A 20,525-nucleotide genomic window follows, 5' to 3' on the forward strand; every position below is an offset into this window, starting at 1 on the left:
CCGTTTGCTGTGACGCAGAAGGAAAAAAAACCCTGTTGTTGGCTTAAAGTGAGTCCACTCTTACCGAGATCCCAAGTCCATCAAACTCCACTCGCATCAAAGAATTGTTGCAGACCAGTCCTACCGCAACCGGGATGAATGAGTTGGTGTCCTTGTACAGCACGCAGGTGAATCACACGGATCCAATGTGATTGTCGATCGTGGATCTTCTCACGGGAAGCTCGCCATCTTTACCGTCCGCTTGCAGCGTATGATGTGACTTCAAGCAGTCGAACATTCACACTTCTGACTTTCGGTCAGACTTATTAAATAACCGCAAAATAAACCACAGTCTACCTGAGTAGACAGAATGTAACATAAAATATGCAAACTTAAACGTTGTTTTGTTTGCTACTCTTGCTTCGCTCACTGGCTCAGTCTAGTTAACGTCTTTTCTTCTCGCGTTCATCTCTTGCACCTGCCGTTCTCCCCGCAAAAGGAAGAGCTATAGCAATTTTGATTGGCTAACGGCAGTATCTTAAAGTACCAGGATACTTTTTCTTTTTTTTATATGACAACTAATAGGGTGCATTACTACTAAACTTGGATATTCATTTTAATCTTATTTAACTTGGTTGAATCATGAACTTTATATCTAATATTATTAATTTGTCTGCATATATTTATTGTTATTTATTGAAATTAACACTAATCTGAGCTATTTTAACTAGGTTACACCTATCTCTTATGAACATGCATTTTGCATCTCCACTAAGTTCTAATTCTAGTTTTTTGCAACATTTGTTCCCCATTGTTCTATGTTTTGTCAACAGCCAGTCAGTTTGTATGACACTTTTGTTCCGAGCAACTGACCCAATCAGCAAAGAATTTTTTGGATGGTTTATGTCATCACTGTTAGGTTCCGCCGTCTGTTTTTCTCTGCTGAGACACTGTCAACAATCCCCTTCAATGGCCAACCAGTTTGTATGGAATACACCCGAGCAACTGGTATGATCAGTACGTTTAATACTGAGACACCACTGAATCTTTATTTCCCAGTTTCACACAAAGACAAAAACACACAATACACAAAGACAAAAACACACCACAGTCGTCTTTTTGTATCGCGATACCCTAGTTCCTCGAACTATTTCCTTTTAACGTGTACACAGAGTTGTTTATTTCCTGTAGTGTTCTCAAACAGAATATGGACTACCGTGCTTCCTCACAGAGTTTTGATCACAGCTGATTTCTTTCTCTATAGGTTTTCTTAGCGCTTATCCTAATGTTGCGACTACAATTGTCTTACCTTCAACCGTTCAATTCTGTTTTCTCTTGTTATTCTTTCTTTTGGATCCCGTCACCCTTCCACCCTCCAGTGGTGACTGGCCTCCCTCTACAGCAATTCAGCTGGAGGTCTTTGTTTAGGAGTCCTCTGCTCCCCCGTGCACGGTTTCAGTCCCGATCCTGGATGGTGGAAAGGCTGTTGGGATCCGGCTCGAAGGACTAATTTGTTAGGATAATCTGATGAACACAGAAAGTTGGATTTGGTTTTTAGGCAAGTAGTAACATTTAATATATACTTGCTGCAAGGAGACAAGTCAATACAACAGCACAGTGTCTGAGTACCGAGGTTGTCCGCCGAATACAGGAGATGCAAGGACATTTAAGCATGATGGGCGGTTCCCCGTTACAACGTATATCTGGGTGGTATTTGTTTACAGATAAAGTCATACAAACAACAGTTGTCTACACAGACAGTCATATGGCAGTCATGCATTTCTTGAGTCTTATTGCAGAGTCATGCATACGCTGAGGGGCTTCCGCTTCCATAGTGGACAACATGACATTCAAAGATCACGTCTGTATACAAGATACAAGTACAGACTGTTCTCTTCAAGATCAGCATGTTCTTTTTAGATAGTTATAATACATATTTTTCTGACACTAATCTTTTTTTTATAACTCGCCCATTTATATTATATTAAGGTTTGAAATTCTGCATAATTAGGGGCGTTGATGCTTGAGTGACAGGTGACGCCGCTGTTTGGTAGCCGCTCGGTGGTGGCTAGCCGCTGGCAGCGCGAGCTAATCCCTGGTCATTGAACGGGATTTCTTGACCACGGTGTCGGAGCCTTGCTGAGAACATTTCAAGCAAATACCAGATGAATAATTTGCCTGCTCTGCGGTCAGTCGTCCCAAAAGAGAAGTCCAGGAAGCTTGCGCTCCTGTTGTTTTGGTAAGTTAAATGATAGTGTTGTTCTGTGTTTGCAGTAATTAGTGGGTGTCAGTGTCTGCGCTCAGTACCTGGCTTGTTAGCTTAGCTCGCTAAAGCGCTTATCAGCCAGCTAGCCTGGGGTTAGCCTCGAGCGAGACTCCGGCTCAGCTGACGAGGCAACGGGATCAACACGACACAACACGACACTGACATGAGCTGGTAAACAGCGTCTGCGTGTGGTTGGAAAATATGGTCCACCACGTTAAATGTGCCATAAGAGCAATGCAATGTTAACGTAACATGAATGCTAACTGTCCAGGTACATTAAGGTGTTTGTAACTCAAGTGTTGATGTAATATTTTTTTATCTGTAGTGTATGAGTTATTTGTCAATTAATAGTCAGATTTGAATGTGAAATCTCACATATTCAGTCAGTATTAAAGACTAAAATACTTATTTATTAGCCAGAACCAGAAGTTATAGATTACCTTAACTCTCAGATTTATTTTTAGTGACGGTACAAAACACAAAAAGGTGGACAATATTAAAATTATAGTACACATTTAATATACAGGCTGGGCCTGTGCAAGCGGTAACAGCTGAGCTCAGAATGAGCCCAGAGGTGCAGAGTCCATGTGGTGGGAGGAGAAGGGGATACAGTGTGGGACTGTAGGGGAGGGGAAGAGCAGAGGTAATAAGTGTTGTAGCTATAGTTGGTATATTTTATCAACATCGATGAACATAAAATAAACTCAACATTGTCAATGATAGTCAGGGATCTGTTTAGGCTTAACAAAGTGTGACCTGAAGGAAAAAATTCAATAGCAGTGACACTGCCAACTTTAGCAGTTACTGGTCCCCTTCACAAGGTGCTAGAGGTGAGTCTGGTGCAGGTCATCTTCACGTTGACCACCCTTAACACATGTAACGTTGGCTGGGACGACTGGTACCGGAGCACACGTTACCGCAGTCAGTACCAACCACGGTGCAGCCTCGGGACCCCGGCGCTAGTCGGCTCGCACTTAGCCTAGCTTATTAGCTTAGCTCCTTAGCCTCAGCTAGCTGGGAAGCTTGGACGTAGGTGTGCATGTTTCAGCGACCGATCTGCATTCGGCTCACCTCTATGTCCGGGTAAAGGAGGAGTCAGGCCCTGCCAAGATGGCGACGGCTGAGCTGCTGTGGAACCGCCCACTTTGGGATTCAAAACCGGCCAGCAGAAACCAATGGGTGTCGTCACGGACGCTACATCCATGTTTATATACAGTCTATGGGTAGGAAGAACTGAGGCTCCTTTCCTTAGCATTGGAACTGCTCTTATCATGGCTGCTATTTCTGTGTCATTTCACTCAGTTTTGAACATTTTGTGTGTCTGTGTGTGTTGGCATTGAGCTTCTGTAAGCATGGACTGAAGCATTGTGGATAGCTGCTACAGAAGCTTAATGCCCTGACTGAATTGATAAACCACAACATGAGGTTAGGAGAGCTGAGATGTGTCACCATGGAGACCATCACTTTCAAGCTATGGCAAATTTAATGGTCGATATCAGATCAGTCAGGGTACATGTGAAGTGACCAAATAAATTTAAGAAACGTACACAAAAAAATACTATTATTTTTACTATTAATATCAAGTTGGATGTTCCCAAGAAACGTCATATTATAAATAAAGGTTTTTGCAGTTCATCACAAAACTAAACTCTAAAAGGTGGGTTAGGCATTTTTTGTGAGAAGCACTTTCTGTCAACTCTCGTAACATACCGATAGCGATGAATACATTGAATGAGCCAACACTGAAACGGAAAACAATCCCTCATCTTTGTCCACGGCAGGACTATAAAAACCACGACCAATCAGAAAGTTAGGTCTGAAGAAAGTGATTGGATGAACCGGCTTTCTCCTGCCTGCGCGCACTCCGCTCGTTCACCACACAGTGAGGCGTGTCTCCTGCACGACGTCGGCAAACAACCGGAGCAGAGGCTAAAGAGCTACAGCTACAGAGCTAAAGCTATAGCTACAGCTAGCAGACGAGTTGCTACACTGAACGGAAGAAGAAAAGAGTTGCAGAACGGCAGAGAGAGTGACTACAACAGCTTCCGGTTGCAACAGAATGACAGCAGTGGAGACGGCTACGGACAAAAAGAGATTGGAGACTACAAGGAGGAGTAAACAGAGTAAACATCGTGTGGCTCTTCAACGCTGGCGTCAACTGCGGGAGGAGAAGAAGGTGAAAGGTAATTATCGGCTTCGTTTTGGTTGAAAGCGGTTCATTTTCTTGAAGTGTGTAACCAACGTAACTGTTAGAAAGCTTGTGTGTGTATTAGCCTTTGCCAAGTTAGCTAATGCTGCTTTAGGTTGTGTGTATCTACAGCTAACGCTGCCTGTGTGTTCGCCGGATGTCTTCACTAAAGTTGTGAGCAAATGTCGTTTGATGGTTTTTCTATCTTAACATTGAATGGGACGTAGCATTACATGTTTGTGTGTGGAGCGGGCGTAGTGAGAATGCCGGTGTGCGTGGCTAGGTGCTTGTAGTAGCAGTTGATGTGCATGTTGCAGTCTGTTTGCAAAAATAAATGCCACAACGCCTCAAGAAGTCTCCGTATGGTATTCATCACGCTGTCGGGCATGAGGGGCGAGGCAGAGCTTCGACCCTAGAGAAACCGTCTCCCTGCTAAGGTTCGGACGACAGGCAGGAAATGAAATGAAAAGTACTGTTCAATGTAAGGTAATATGAACATTTCACTAAGTTGACCTCCTTTCTCTTATACCAGGTACAGCAAGTTGTACATGAAGAAGTCCAAGACCTGGAGGTTGTCTGCCACGGACCAGGGGTCTCATTTAAAAAACTGTGCGTAGGATCCTTACTAAAAGTGTACGTGCGGCCAAAAGCCGAAAATGGCGTACGCCGGGGGGGGGTCAGTGAGCAGCGAGGTCCGAAGAAACAGAGTTGCAGTAGTGAATTTGCAGTCTGTCTAAATGCTGCAGTGTCCTAGAGCGAAGGGGAGGTGTCTCTGTGTTGTGCCTCTGTTGAGGAAGTAAAAGGAGTTGGTCACCGAAGCGGAAAAAAAGAATTGCGAGCGCTGTGTGTTAGGCGTCAATCGCTCTTCTCCATACAGTCTATGCTCTTCTCACATTTACTTTCTACAATCTGACTTCAGTTCAAGACCTCACCGTCTATGTCGCTTATTCCCCTTGTCTCCAGAATGTGCGTACGCCGTACGCAAAGTTCAAAGTTTGCTTACGGTGCGCACATTCTCCCGACAAGTTTGTTTTTTATTGATCATAACCTTTGCGTGGGAAGTGGTGTACGCACGTTTCCAGCCCCGTTTTGTGCATACGCCACGTTTATAAATGAGACCCCAGAGCACTGAGACCAGACAATCCCCGTCAACAGCTAGAGCAGCGAGTCAGCAGAGGACCAGGTGAGTCGGCTTATGATACTGTAGGTTGAGCATGAAGTGGTAACATACTTGTGTACAAAAGCTCCTTTAAAATCTATATGGCAATATTGTAAAAAAATTCCAAAGTATAAACATTTATGCCAGGTTGGTTGTTTTACTTTTTTTTTTTACAGCTTTTGAACCTCAGAACTACTTATGATATTCAATATTTATCTAAACAAAGTCATAACACATCCATTGTTGTCCACCAACAAATCACTAAATCAATTATACTTGGCTCCGGCAAAAGGTGACACAGAAAACTGTGTTTGTCTCATCTCATCTCATCTCATCTTCAACCGCTTATCCGTGGTCGGGTCGCGGGGGCAGCAGCTTCAGTAGGGGGCCCCAAACTTCCCTTTCCCGGGCCACATTAACCAGGTCTGACTGGGGGATCCCGAGGCGTTCCCAGGCCAGTGTGGAGATATAATCTCTCCACCTAGTCCTGGGTCTACCCCGAGGTCTCTTCCCAGCTGGACGTGCCTGGAACACCTCCCAGGGGAGGCGCCCAAGGGGCATCCTTACCAGATGCCCGAACCACCTCAACTGGCTCCTTTCTATGCAAAGGAGCAGCGGCTCTACTCCGAGCTCCTCACGGATTACTGAGCTTCTCACCCTATCTCTAAGGGAGACACCAGCCACCTTTCTAAGGAAACCCATTTCGGCCGCTTGTACTCGCGATCTCGTTTTTTCTGTCACGACCCACCCTTCACGACCATAGGTGAGGGTAGGAACAAAGATTGACCGGTAGATCGAGAGCTTTGCCTTCCGGCTCAGCTCCCTTTTTGTCACAACGGTGCGGCAAAGCGAGTGCAATACCGCCCCCGCTGCTGTGTGACTGTGTTTGTCACTGCAGATAATGCTGCTGTAGTGGTCAGTCTTTTACAGTAATGTTGATTTATTCTTGTGATATTCTTTCTACAGGACCACTTCCTAATGAGTCAACAACAGCACAGCCTGACCCGTCACCCAACAGACCTGCTTTGACACTAAAAGCCAGGAAACCCTGTGCAGACAGTTTCTTCCTCTTTTGTACATATATTGTATGATGTTCCAAAAAAAATAAACAGCTGTCGTGACACATTGTGTTCTCATTATTTGTGCAGCTTGTAAAGAGGTAAATGTAATGGTTGGATTGTTTATGCTGTGAGTATAAAGAAAAGGCCTTGAACATTTAAAAGCTTTTTATTCCAACAATATAGAGCAGGTTATGTAGAACATAAATAAACATTGGTATTGCACAAGGTACTGTATGTGCAAAATGTAAACCTCCATATGTGGCAGCCTGGACACAGGAGTCACGAAGTTGCCCACAGCACTTTCTTTCCACGTCTGTGGGCAGTTCTGGCAGACACAAATAGGTTGACCCGCAACGGGGCGGCCCGGTGGAGGAGCATCTGCTGATGTCAGGTGTAGTAAATGAAGAAGCAGGCTCGTGTCATGTCACTGCTCCAAGTTCAGTCCTCAAATTCTGGCCTCTACATTAACACATGATTAGATTAGATACATGATAAATGATTAGATGTATGATTAGATACATTGAATGTTTTAGCTTAGCCTGCAGCTAGTTGTTGCTAACTAGCCAGCAAGAAGTTACTGCATCAGAACTCTATATTCAATGAGATTTACCAACACAAACATGTTAGCTTGACAAATGTGCCCACCAACAATAGTCATGTTCATTGTTCATGTTTATATTATGATAATGTCCGGTGTTTTCTTACTTGTGAATGAGCCCCGAGCAGTCAGTTAGCATGTTGTTGCTCCACTAATGACTTCCTCCTCCGATGAAGTCAGGCAGAAGTGCGCGTTCATGTGTTGTGGCGGGGGGGCTTTAGACAGATGTGTGATGGAAGCGAGTGGGACTTTGAGCGATTCGCCTACCCTTCCTTTAATATCAAGTAGGATTTTCCCTAGAAATGTCATATTATAAAAAGGGTTTATGCTGTTCAGCACAAAACTAAACTCTAAACACTTTTTCCCTTCTTTCAACAGTAACACTTTATCATGAAATACACAGTCAGCCTAAAAAAACCTGCATTGTACTTCAAATCCACTATGATTTAGAGGCAAATATTGTTCTTTTTTCAACCCACTAGATTTATCTGACAGATATAGGGACTTAAACTAAATGTTGTGTCTTAGTGATATGCAAAATAAAAAAGGGAAGTGGATATTGCAAAAAAATAACAACAACCAAAAAACCCTTTACCAATTGGATCTTACAATAAACCAATCAGCTACAACTTTAAAACCAATACCTGATTTAAATGTGGTGGGTGATCAGTAAGTTTCAAAGAAATAAATCATGTATGCCTCAGAATGGTTAATTATTTTTTCTTTATTGAATTTGTTATTTTGTCAGATTAGCATAGAGTAATTCCAAATGTTCAAAATAAAACTAAAGTAACTGTCACACAAAACAAGACATAATCACTCACATATCCTATATTTATATTGGACAGGTACACAAATAGAAATTGAGTACAACATTGTTGCAGCACTATATTTTCTGAATGGTTAAGAACCATGTAAAACTGACAGCCCTAAATGCCACCAACTGAAAGGGAATTTGCATTTTCTTGATGATATTAGCCTCCTAAAGTGCAGGTATAATTCAAGATTAATACTGTATCCACAGTAATGAGGCTGAAATTGCTCTTTAATGGTGTTTGTTGCTCAGGCAAAGAAGTGAGCTTGACCTCAGGAGCCATATCTGGTAATAATAAGTGAAGTCTTTCAGTTGGGAACATCGCCAAGTGACCTCATTTCACCACTGCAGAGATGCCTGTCACAGCAAGGAACATACCTCCTCAACCCCCTCAAGGCTGACAGATGATGTCATTGAGTTCAGTTGCTCAGTCTGTCAGAGGAGGACATCAAACACACTGACACATTTTTTCATGAGAAAGATATCTGGACAATTTAGGAGTGTCAATATGCTGTGAATTTTCATGCAACCAAGTGAGATAATCTTGGCACTTACTTTTATGCTCTGAAGTTTCAAGACAAAACACAGTTAGAAGAGAGTTTTAAGTTTTAGCTTGAATTACATAATATCCTTAAATTATTAGACAAATTATCTAATTTTAGGATTTAAACTTTTGACTATCATTTTTGCTACCTATCACATTCCAGTGATAATAGTAGTCCATCAGTGTTGTAGGTCCCATTCAGGACAAAACAAAAGTGTCAGATATTAAGACCAAACACCTCTCTCCTGGAACAAGCGTAGCACATTTCATACATCTATGGCAATGTCACTGTGATTCTTCCTCTGGGGATCATGAATATCTCTACCACATTTTAGGGCAATGTAGTTGGTAAAACATTTCACTCCAAACTGATTCAATTTGAATACATTTTATTTGTTTACCGCCAAATCACAAGATACCTTATCTCAAGACACTACGTCATAAGGTCGAGACCTTATAATATTGTAGAGAGAAACCAACTTCACTCAGAGTGATCCTCTGGGAAACATGGATGTCTTTATCTATGCAATAAGGTTCACTTAAGGTCAAAAATTGTGCATTAAAAATATCCCACTTCTGGATGCACAGACAATAAGATAAAAACTATCTTTAAATCATATGTTGTTATTATTATTATTACTGTTAAAATTATCATCAATACTCTCTGCACACAGAAGCCCAGTTCAGCTGCACAATGACAATCAGTTAGAGGTCACAAACATGTCCCTCTTTACTTACTTGAAGTCAGTCAGTCAGAGATAAGACATTCATGTTTGTTGCCCTCTCTGTAGATTCATCATATTGAGTGAGCAAAACTCAGCAACACCATGAATTTGATGTTCCCTCAGAACACAGCAGTGAGTGAACACAGTTCGGTTGGAGGGGCAGTACAAACAGTTGAGTGCACTTTTGACAAAAGACTGCCCAGTGGAGCTGTGATGGGGGAGAAATGTTTCCCTACAAAAAAATTAACAACCCGAAATATGGTGCTGTTTGGGGTTTCTGGATTTTAGTCAGGCATAGCCATGGGCATCTCAGAACAACCCCTGGCTCGACCATTAGTCGGCTATACACTGTTCTCAGAGACACACAGCTGGAACACATAGCACTCAATTTAGAACTCAATGTAAATTGCCCTCAAGTAACAACCATAGCATCTGTGCAGGCCCTTTCTGTCTGGCTGTTACAACCCCGGACTGCACATTAAGATGGACATCACACAGACATTTCTGTCCAGAAGTTTTGAATCTCAGTGTGGGTGACTGGGCCGTTGCAATCTTGGCAGTGCCTCTCTCTATCTAATGTTGCCTTCAAATGGACATTTGTGGGCTTGTGGTTACAATGTGGCAAATCATGTATACTGTGTGCTTGGCATTCAAGTGGTGGGATGGATGTAACATGGTTGCTTGCTGTCCAGAAGCCACAGAGGCAAACAATAAAGCAGCTAGTGGGCATGTAATGTAATTTTGAAAATGCAAAGGCTTGAAGACAGAGGAAAGATTAGACTGGGAATATCAACATTTTCCTCAGACATATCATAAAATTAAAAATACAGCTGGAATTACACTCTCCATTAAATAAAAAGAGGAACTTCCATATGGTCTCCACCAGAGCCCTTGAGAGAGAAAGTAGCGACATCTCTGTTCACTCCAATGGACCATTTTTCCCCCACGCAAATGGCATAAAATGGAGCCTCTCAATTAGGCATGGGCCAGTTTCCGATTTCAAGGTAAACCACGGTATCAAAAAACCACGGTTCCGAAACCACTAACATTTCCCGTCATTTACTGTACTGCATTTAGTACTTTTCACATCTTAATTACCACTCAAAGCCCTTAACACTATTCACCCTTTCACACAGCTCTTTTAGCACTTCTCCATCACTCCTTCATTCACACACTGAGGGATAATTTGGAGTTCAGTGTCTTTCCCAAGGACACTTTGATACAGACCACTAAACTTCCAATTAGTTTACAACCCGCTCTCTCCCCTGAGCCACAGCCGCCCAAAGAGTGCTCACATTTATTGTTTTAATACTCTTAGAAATGCACTGGGGTTAAACTTACATCACAGTGCTGTGCAACATTTTTAACCCAGAATATATGAAGAGAGGCACTTTAATATTTGTCAGAAGATGTTTATTTACTTCAGTACATCGTCCTCATTGAGGTCATGGCCACCTGTAGTACTTCCACCATGGTTGTTACACACAGCATTAACTTTAAGTACCAGTCTTGGCCACTGGACTTTACAACTTTTCCCTAATTGGCTTACACAAAGAGCAGTTAATATTGATGGGCCAGTGTGTTAAGTGGTAAATATATTTGTGGCAGCTTTGGAAGGAGAGGTCAGTATTGGTTAAGATTTGATGAGAACATTTTTAGAATGAATGGATGTGATGGGTAAGATATTCAGATCAATAAAATAAAAATATCAAGAAGAACCGGAAAGGCTTTACTAAGAGGATCAAAGGCCTTATTCAGGTGAGTATTGAAATTATCTTTCATTAGAATCTCACTAGAACAAATAAAAAGGTGTGAGATAAATCCTCCAAATCCTTATAAACATATGGGAATAAGGACAATCCCTCATCAATGGAACACAGATAACATGTTGTAATGGCAAATGCTGCAAAAAAGCCTTCTACTTCTCCTCAGTGGATTTGGAAATTGTATTGACGCAGAATATGAAAACATATTAAAGAGACAAGGTTATACCATTGCAGCCGCAAAAGAACGTGAGCAGGTGTGGCAGAAAATTGCTGACCAGGTCAATGCATGAGTATTGATTAAAAGTTTTCTCTTGAGTGTTCCGCTCTACATTCTATATCTTTAATGTGACTGTATGTATGTGTTTGTTAATTTTTTACAGGTGCAACCGAACAGGCACAAAACATTCTTGGCATCAACTGAAAATGAAATTTAAAAATATTGTCCAAACAGGTAAGGTAGCCTATAATTTAAAGTCTACCCTACTAAACATAACAAAATTAGGTGGCTACTATCAACATGTGATATATTAATTAGTTATTGAAATTCTCAGACGAAAAAAAGCAAACATTTCTGATGTTCTAGCAATGCCGGTATATTATATTACTCTATTATAAAACAAGACCTACATACTTTATACGTATATGACTCCAAATTTGTGCTGACTGGATATATGGCTGCCATTTTAGCCAACAGAAAAAAGGCCTACATAAGAGGTTAGTAATTCATATAACATAATTTAAATGACATGGGGCACTTGGTGAGGTTATAATTTTACTATGTGATTTTTGTCTTCCAGTTACTGATGGTTTAATCTGTCTGGTGCTTAGCAACACCCCATCAACCCGGCGCTGCCCTACCTCCAAACTCCTGGTGTTTCGAGCCACTCTGCCCTGGGCACAGTCGTGCAAGGACTTGGTACAATCACTCCCCGGTGTCTCCAAACCAGTGCAACTCCAGGCACAACACGACTTCCAAGCATTGAAATAAAGTAGGCTACTTTTTCAATTGTATTATAATAATAATAAAACTTTAATCAGAGAGTCATTGAGAAATTTGCTGGCCAGAAGTGAAGGCAACATGTATGTTCAAGTAGGTTAAAAAAATGAGAGTAACTATCTTCTTATGTTTGTAACTTTAATTTTGTATGGTATTGTATTGCCCAGCTCTTCTTAAAAACATAATTGTTTTTACAAAAAGAAGTAGTTCTGCTTTCTGTTTGTTGTTTGTTTCTGTCAGTGTGGACTCGCCAGACATCACACATGTGGTCCAGATGACTTTCATCCTGCGGTATGTATCACCAGAGGGCTGCATTGAGGAGCGTTTTGTTAAATTCCTCCCCATTGCAAGCCACAGCGGAGAAGCACTGTTCAATTGCACTCTTCTACACAATGTGTCTCGCTGCTGCATCGAAGCAGCAATATGGGCAAAATGTGAACTAGATTCAACGTGTGACCAGACTTGCAGCTAATAAAAGACCCTAATTTACTGCACTTTGCTTGTAGTCGTCACAATTTCGACTGTTCACCCCGATGTGTTTCACTCTGGAGGTCGGACATTAACATTCATGCTAAGCGCTAGCTCATTTCGAAACACAGGCGCCGGTACGTTGATGTGGGATGTAGACAGTCAGGTCCTGGCAGATGAATAAAAACCTCCTGGCAGGTCGTAATGTGCTTACAGATAACCAAAAAGCAGAATGGAAATTCAACTTTATCTCACGGGTACCCCGTTACACTACTCCGTCCTCGCTGTCTCTCTCCCTCTCCTCGTGGGCGTGTTTCCCAAAGATTCTATGGTGTTCCATCGTTGTGTCTTGTCGTGTCAAAATAAAAGGCCTTGTCTCAGAGTCGTGTAATTGCGACATTTAATACAATCCTGAAGCAGCAGCGGCAATATTTTTGCAAAATGAACTTGACAAACCTCTCTTACAAAACCTCTCAGCCTCAGGGCCTACCGGCAGGTTAAGGTGTACCTGCACCCCCCTAACAATAAATATGGTTTTGCAGTAGAAAGTAGAAGGTGAAATGAATTTAGCACATAGAGCAAAATTATTGCCAATGCTCCTACAGAATTTTATGAAATATCATTTGGTCGCAATTTCAAGACCCTACGAGGGCTTTTATTTTGACACGACCAGACGCTGTTGGCAACACGCCCCGGGGAAAGGGCGAGAGAGGTAGAGAGGAGTCAGAGTAGTCTTACCGGGTACCTATGAGAAAAAAGTTACATTTCGCTTCTGCTTATCGGTTGCTAAAAGATGTACTGTATATATATATTTTAGTATACATCACTTATCAACGTAACCGCACCTGTGTTTTGATAAGAGCTAGCACGTAGCATGCATGCTAACATCCGAATGAAACTTGGACAGAGTTCAAAAGTCTGCCTATAACAGAGAAGGCGACAACAAGGCAAAGTGCAGAAAATGCGGGAGGTTTATTAGCTAGAGGTCGGGATGCACCTTGAATCTGGACAAACATTTAAGGCAGCACAACATTGATGTGGAGAAGTGGAGCTTCTGTGTTGGTTTGTTGCTGCGGTCTGAGTGTAACTGTGCGCCTGCTGATCAGCTCCTCCAGTGAAAATCTTTAACATGCAGTTAGATGTTCTGCCCTGATGCTAGCTATCAAATGTTGCCACTTTTGCTGCTTTGATGGACTTATTTTCCTTGAATTTGTATTTTAGATAGTATTAAATTTGACTTGTAAATAAATAGACAAACTTTATTGATCCCAAACTGTGAAATTGCTGTTACAGCAGCAGGTATGTCACACAACAAACCTTGCAAAATATTTAAAAATATGAGAAATACAAATGTAAAAATATAAGAACTGCAAAACTATAAAAGAATGAGGAATATTAGTATAAAGAATCTACATAATATTAATGCAAGTGTGTAATCAGTTACCAGTAATGGGCATAAGGGCCTGCCCCCAATGCTGAAAAAAATACTAGAGGAAAAACTGGAGTCCCATAAGATAAGTGGAAGACTTTGAAGAGTGATAAATTCAACAGAAATTAGGAGGAGCAGATAGCATTTGTTGATCTCATGGAAATGATGATGTGTATCAGATTATAGTGGCATGACAGAGGGCAGAGTTTGTATTGCAATTGGGGCGGGATTGCATTACCCATTGTAACCCATTTGCAGCAGCTTAGTGGGTGGGGACATTAATGGTCATGTAGAGAATAGAAGAAAAACAAATTGATCAAAGTTACTTTATTTCGTCTCCCAAGGGAGAATTTTTTTCTTGGGTAGGGAAATCTCTGCATCAATAGCACTACAACATACAACATACCACATACAACAAAGTCATCCAGTCAACAAACCATATAAAAAAAGACAGTAAAAGTACAAAAGTACCAGTAAAAGAACAAAAGTACAAAAGTACCCAGAGCAGTTTACCACTACTATAAAGTATAACAAACAGTGTGTGTGTGTGTGTGTGTGTGCGCAGATGTTGTCTGTCCTTCCTCAAACACTGTGAGGGATTTCCTGGAAACTGAGGCTGTGCAGCATTAAGAGTTATAAAGAAGAAATTCATGGAGTACAGGGGTTTATACATTATCTTCCTACATTACATAAATACAGCGATGTATACCATTTTATTGGTGATCGTTTTCTTGTTTTTCGCTGAAGCAGATTTTAAATTACAAACTCGGGACACCTTATATATTTATACCTACAGGGGTGGGTTTAATTGCTCTGCATCTCAGTGTCCTCAAATACAGGTTGTGAGAAGATCTGTTGATAGATCTGCTCCAGCATATTATGTGCACAGTTTGGAGTAACTGTTTGTATACACCAAGCCAAGCTGGGGACAGCTCAATACTGCTGTTGAATTTTAATTTTGAAGACAAAACACAACTGTTCTTTAAATTAAAAAGCTGTACACCAAAATCTATTTCTTTTTTTCGCACAGCATGAGGAAAACTACCATAAGTCTTCAACAAATTGCAGTGCACCACAACTACTTTTACGCCTCAAAGGTTCATGGGCTTTACCAAATATATTGGTAGTAGTTGCTTACTAGAACTGAAAACATACATGAATACATACAACCACTGAATACTTTTTTCAATTTCTAGTGTTGTATTCCTTTCAAGTAAAAAAAAGAGATCTGAATTAGGTGATTCAGTTCTTATATATTTTGTCATGATTACTATTAGGATAAACAGTAACATGTGTAGTGGACTGGAGATGTTCGTTTTCGCAAATTATTAACTAACTGTACCCATTATCCCCATCCTTCTATGCTTTTCAACATTTGTAGCCTCACACCTTTGGCTCTAAATGAATGAGAAACGCTGGAAACCAAACTATACATGAATAAAACCTCTGACTTGTCAGCAGCTGTTAGGTTTCAACCATAGACTCTGCATAAAGATGGACATAGCGTCCGCGACGTTACCCATAGGTTTCTGAAGACCGGTTTTGAAGCCAAAGTGGAAGGTTCAGCAATGGCTCAGCCGCTACCATCTTGGCAGGACTCCTCCTTTACCCTTATAATCAGAAAATGGACAAAGGGATGGAACGGGGGTGGTACGAATGCAGACCGGTCGCTGAAACACGCCCACGTACTTCGAAGCTACCCAGTTAGCTGAGGCGAAGGAGCTAAACTAAGAAGCTAGTCCAAGTGCTACTCCTCGATACGAGTAGACTCGCGCTGTGAGCCTACTGAGAGTACAAGTCATCCCAGCAAACATTACATGTGGTAAGTAACGCTGTAGCTATGCAACAACATTTTAAATCATTGTTTATCTGTTACTGAAATTAAACTACAGCATCTTAAAAATGCATCCAAGTTTTTTCTGTATTTTTCTGTAAGTGTGGCAGTTTGCACCACTATATTTTAATTTTAATAAATTAAACCGAATAAACTTTAACTCGACAGAAGTTAAAGGTGATGCTTCTTGTTAGTGGCATAAAGTACATTTTTTATTGACAAAGGCTTGTAGATTTAGTTATTATTGCTGTTTATTCCTTTTTCTTTCTTTTTTTCTTTAGTTTTAATTAGAAAATCTACAGTTCACTTCTATATGCAGACGTGGGTGTACAGCGACAAACCTTAGAGATGAGTTTAGTTTTGTGGGAGAGGGAGAAGAGGGTTTGTGCACCTGAAAGTAGGGCATGTATAAAAATGTTTTTAAGTTTATTGTTATTATTATTTAGGTTTATGTATGGTGAATCATTAGGTGTACTTTTAAGTTATTCAAATTAATCATATGTATTTGCTTTTTCCTAGAGGTAAAATTCTTGTTCGCCTGGAAACCTCTGGTTAAAAATGAAACAGAAGTTGGAAGAAATGGACAAAATTGTTGAGATAGAGATTTTCTCCCAGTGAAATGAAAAGTACATTCACGTCTTACTAGATTAACTAAAGCTGTATTGTAATCACAGATTTTCTGTTTTTTCACCTTTTTTGTATCTCTTATCAAAGAATTACAAAAACGGAAGCATGCAAGTTATCAGGTATTAGTTTTAATTACATTTCTCTTTCGTAAAGAATAAACAGACAAACAGAATGTGGAGAACAGTCAATATAGTAATTTACAACTTGTTGCAAAGGTTTGTCATATTTTGTTTTTTACTGTTTGCAAATAAAAACTATAATTGAAGGAAACTTACGTATTCTTCCTTTGTGACGTTTTACTTAAGTATTGGTTAACAACCTCTTGATTCATTCAATTGAATACCATTTTTTTTCATTCTTAGGAACCACATACAACACATTAATTTGAGTAGTACTTAAAAGGGAAGATGCCCATGTCTGTTACCTACAACCATTTAGGAACTGTTAAGGACTCACTGAAAAGAAGTTCACAATTTAGAGGAATTGCAAAAAATAAAAATGACAAAGAGCTTGTTGTTGTAAGAGATGGCAAAGCTATCAGTTCACACTTTCCATGTAGCTTTATTAAAAATGAGCATTTAACTATCAAGTATATCAATACTGTAGGTAAGCCAAAGCAACCTGGGAGTGTCTCTGTTCGTCCCTGCAGTAAGGGGTCCTCTGATGATCTTGTGACATTTAGTGTTATCAAAGGGGGGTAAAAATATAGTGAAAATAATGAGAAACCCTGCACTAAAAACACCTGTTCAGGAAATTACTGTTCATGTATACAAAGGAGAAAAAGTAAAGCAATCTCTTAGACGTGATGGTCGTTTTCTGAATATTTTCTTAAAAAAGAACTGTGTGCTCTCTCACATAGTTACTGAAGTTAACACAGAAATGTCCAATCTTGTTGACAATCTTGATGGTGCAACTTACAAAATCATACTGCTCAACAAGTGTTTACCAGAAAGTCTTGAGGATGATTACATGTCAACTGTGTCTCAGGGGTTTTACCCCGATGAAAACCAGAATCCTTCACAAGAGACGACAACAAACGAGTCAGTGAATGAAGAAGAAACCAAAGACATTCAAATCTTTAATCATGATAATAATACATTTTATTTAAAGGCGCCTGTCTCGGCACTCAATGACACCGTACAGGGATACATAAGACATTAAAAACGGCAAAAAAATTAAGAAAACAACAACAATAAAAACAACAGAAAGAGGCAGAGCAATTGACATCAAGTGGAATAGGCAGTTTTAAACAGATGTGTTTTGAGTTGCAATTTGAAATGGGGGAGTGAATTGATGTTTCTAAGTTGGGGTGGTAATGAATTCCAGAGACGGGGAGGAGAGCAGCTGAATGCTCTGCTCCCCATGGTGGTGAGACGGGCAGAGGGGACAAACAGGTGTATGGAGGAAGAGGATCTGAAGGAGCGGGTGGGAGTGGGGCCCTGGAGGAGATCAGACAAATATGAGGTTGTGGATGGCCTTGAATGTAAACAGGAGTACTTTAAATTGGATAAGGAACTGGACCGGGAGCCAGAGGAGCTGTTGGAGGACAGGAGTGATGTGGTGGATGGAGGGTGTTCGAGTTATGATGCGGGCAGCAAAATTCTGGACCAGTTGAAGTTTATGGAGGGATTTGTGAGGGAGGCCGAAGAGGAGAGAGTTAGAGTAATCCAGACGGAAAGTGGCGAGACTGTGGACAAGGATGTCGGCAGTGTGGGGGGTAAGGGAGGGGCGGAGGTGATTGATGTTTCGTAGGTGGAAGTAGGCAGACCGGGTAATGTTATTGATGTGGGGTTGAAAGGATAGTATGCTGTCAAGGATGACACCCAGACTCTTAACCTGGGGGGAGGGTGAAACGGAGGAGTTATCAATAGTGAGAGAAAAACTGTCGGTTTTGGATAAGGTGGATTTGGTGCCAATGAATAGAACCTCGGTTTGATTACTGTTTAATTTGAGGAAATTTTGGGTGAACCAGGTTTTTATTTCAGAGATGCAATCAGTAAGGGAGGTGGGCGGGAGAGTGGACGAGGGTTTGGAGGAAAGGTAGAGCTGGGTGTCGTCAGCATAACAGTGGAAATTAATGTTAAATTTGCGGAAGATGTTGCAGAGGGGAAGGAGGTAAATGATGAAGAGTAGGGGCCCCAAGGACAGAGCCCTGGGGCACACTGAAGTGACGGAGGAGGGAATGGATTTAAAAGACTTGAGTTGAATGAACTGAGTGCGGCCAGAGACGAAGATGTGAACCAGTCTAACGGAGTGTGGGTGATGCCGATGGAAGATAGCCTGTTGAGGAGGGTGGTGTGACAGATGGTATCAAAGGCTGCACTGAGGTCAAGGATGATGAGGATGGTGAGGAGTCCAGAATCAGCTGCCATAAGGAGGTCTTTGATGATTTTGATAAGTGCTGTTTCAGTGCTATGGATTGGGTGGAGACCGGATTGGAACTGTTCATACAGGTTATTGTGGGATAGGTGAGAATGGAATTGAGAGGCAACTGTTTTTTCAAGGATTTTGGAGATGAAGGGTAGATTGGATATAGGACGGAATTTGTTGAAGTTGGAGGGGTCGGCACCAGGTTTTTTTAAAATTGGGGTAATGGCAGCAGTTTTGAAGGATGTAGGGACAGTTCCAGTGGTGAGAGAGGAGTGGATGATAGCAGAAATGAGGGGGACCAGGGAGGGAAGGCAGGCTTTTAACAAGTTGTGTGGGGAGGGGGTCAAGTTGACAAGTGGATGGTTTGGATTTCCAGGTGATTTCTGTGATTTCTGAAATAGCGGGGAGCTGGAAGGAAGAGGATGAGTGTGTGGATGGGTGAAAGTCGGCTGAGATGCTGAGGCAAGGGAATCTTCCACTTTCTGGCTGACAATGAATGGGCAATATCCAGCCAGTGGGCAAAAGTCGTCACGATGGACTTGCGTCCCAGCTAGGGAGTCAAGTGGCTGCGCAAAGTATCATAATTTGTACGCTCGAGTGTGCCGGCGGGAACTGTTCCTGACGGTGGTGCTATAACCCCTTTCTGGGATTGGGGTTATATGCATAATTTAGGGGATTGGGGTTATATGCATAACTTATCATAGTAGTACAGTAAATATGTCCAATTGGAGGACTTTTTGTCCACTTTTGGGAATTTGCCCCTTTCGCCCAAAACTCACTTGCCGACTCCGGGGGGGGGGGGGGGGTACCAGGGGCCCCCAGTGGCCAATTGTCCAATTGCCCCAAAACTCATGTGCCGACACCAAGGGCTTTGGCCCCAGGGGCCCCCAGTTCCTATTTTTGTCCAACTGCACCCGAAACGCGATGAAACTCGGAGTGCGCGCGTTGGGCCCCCCCTCAAAAGACGGGGCCCTTCGGAGACAAAATTGCCACTTTTAAACACCATTCATTTTGAATTGCAAGTGGACACGTTCCCGCAGAGTGCACCAAAGTCCTAGAAACGTGGAACCACCACAGCACCGCTCCAAACCGAGCGTACGTTGACATATTTCAGCCCCGTAACCCACAAGCGCTAGAAAAAAAGTTTGCTCAGATTACAAGATTTCCTTCCGGCTCAGCTCCCTTTTTGTCACAACGGTGCGGCAAAGCGAGTGCAATACCGCCCCGGCTGCTCCAATTCTACGGCCAATCTCACGCTCCATTGTCCCCTCACTCGCAAACAAGACCCCGAGGTACTTAAACTCCTTTACTTGAGGTAAGGGCTCATTCCCTACCCAGAGTAGACAATCCACCGGTTTCCTGCTGAGAACCATGGCCTCAGATTTTGAGGTGCTGATTCTCATCCCAACCGCTCCACACTCGGCTGCGAACTGATCCAGTGAGTGCTGAAGATCACAGACCGATGGTGCCATCAGGACCACATCATCTGCAAAAAGCAGTGATGAGATCCCCAGGCCACCGAGCTGCAACCCCACCCCACCACGACTACGCCTCGATATCCTGTCCATGAATATCACAAACAGGATTGGTGACAAAGCGCACCCCTGGCGGAGACCAACCGCCACCGGGAACGAATCCGACTTACTGCCGAGAACCCGGACATAGCTATTGCTTTGAGTATACAGGGATTGGATGGCCCC

This window comes from Scophthalmus maximus, chromosome 12 (assembly GCF_022379125.1).
Source record: "Scophthalmus maximus strain ysfricsl-2021 chromosome 12, ASM2237912v1, whole genome shotgun sequence".
Taxonomy (NCBI): domain Eukaryota; kingdom Metazoa; phylum Chordata; class Actinopteri; order Pleuronectiformes; family Scophthalmidae; genus Scophthalmus; species Scophthalmus maximus.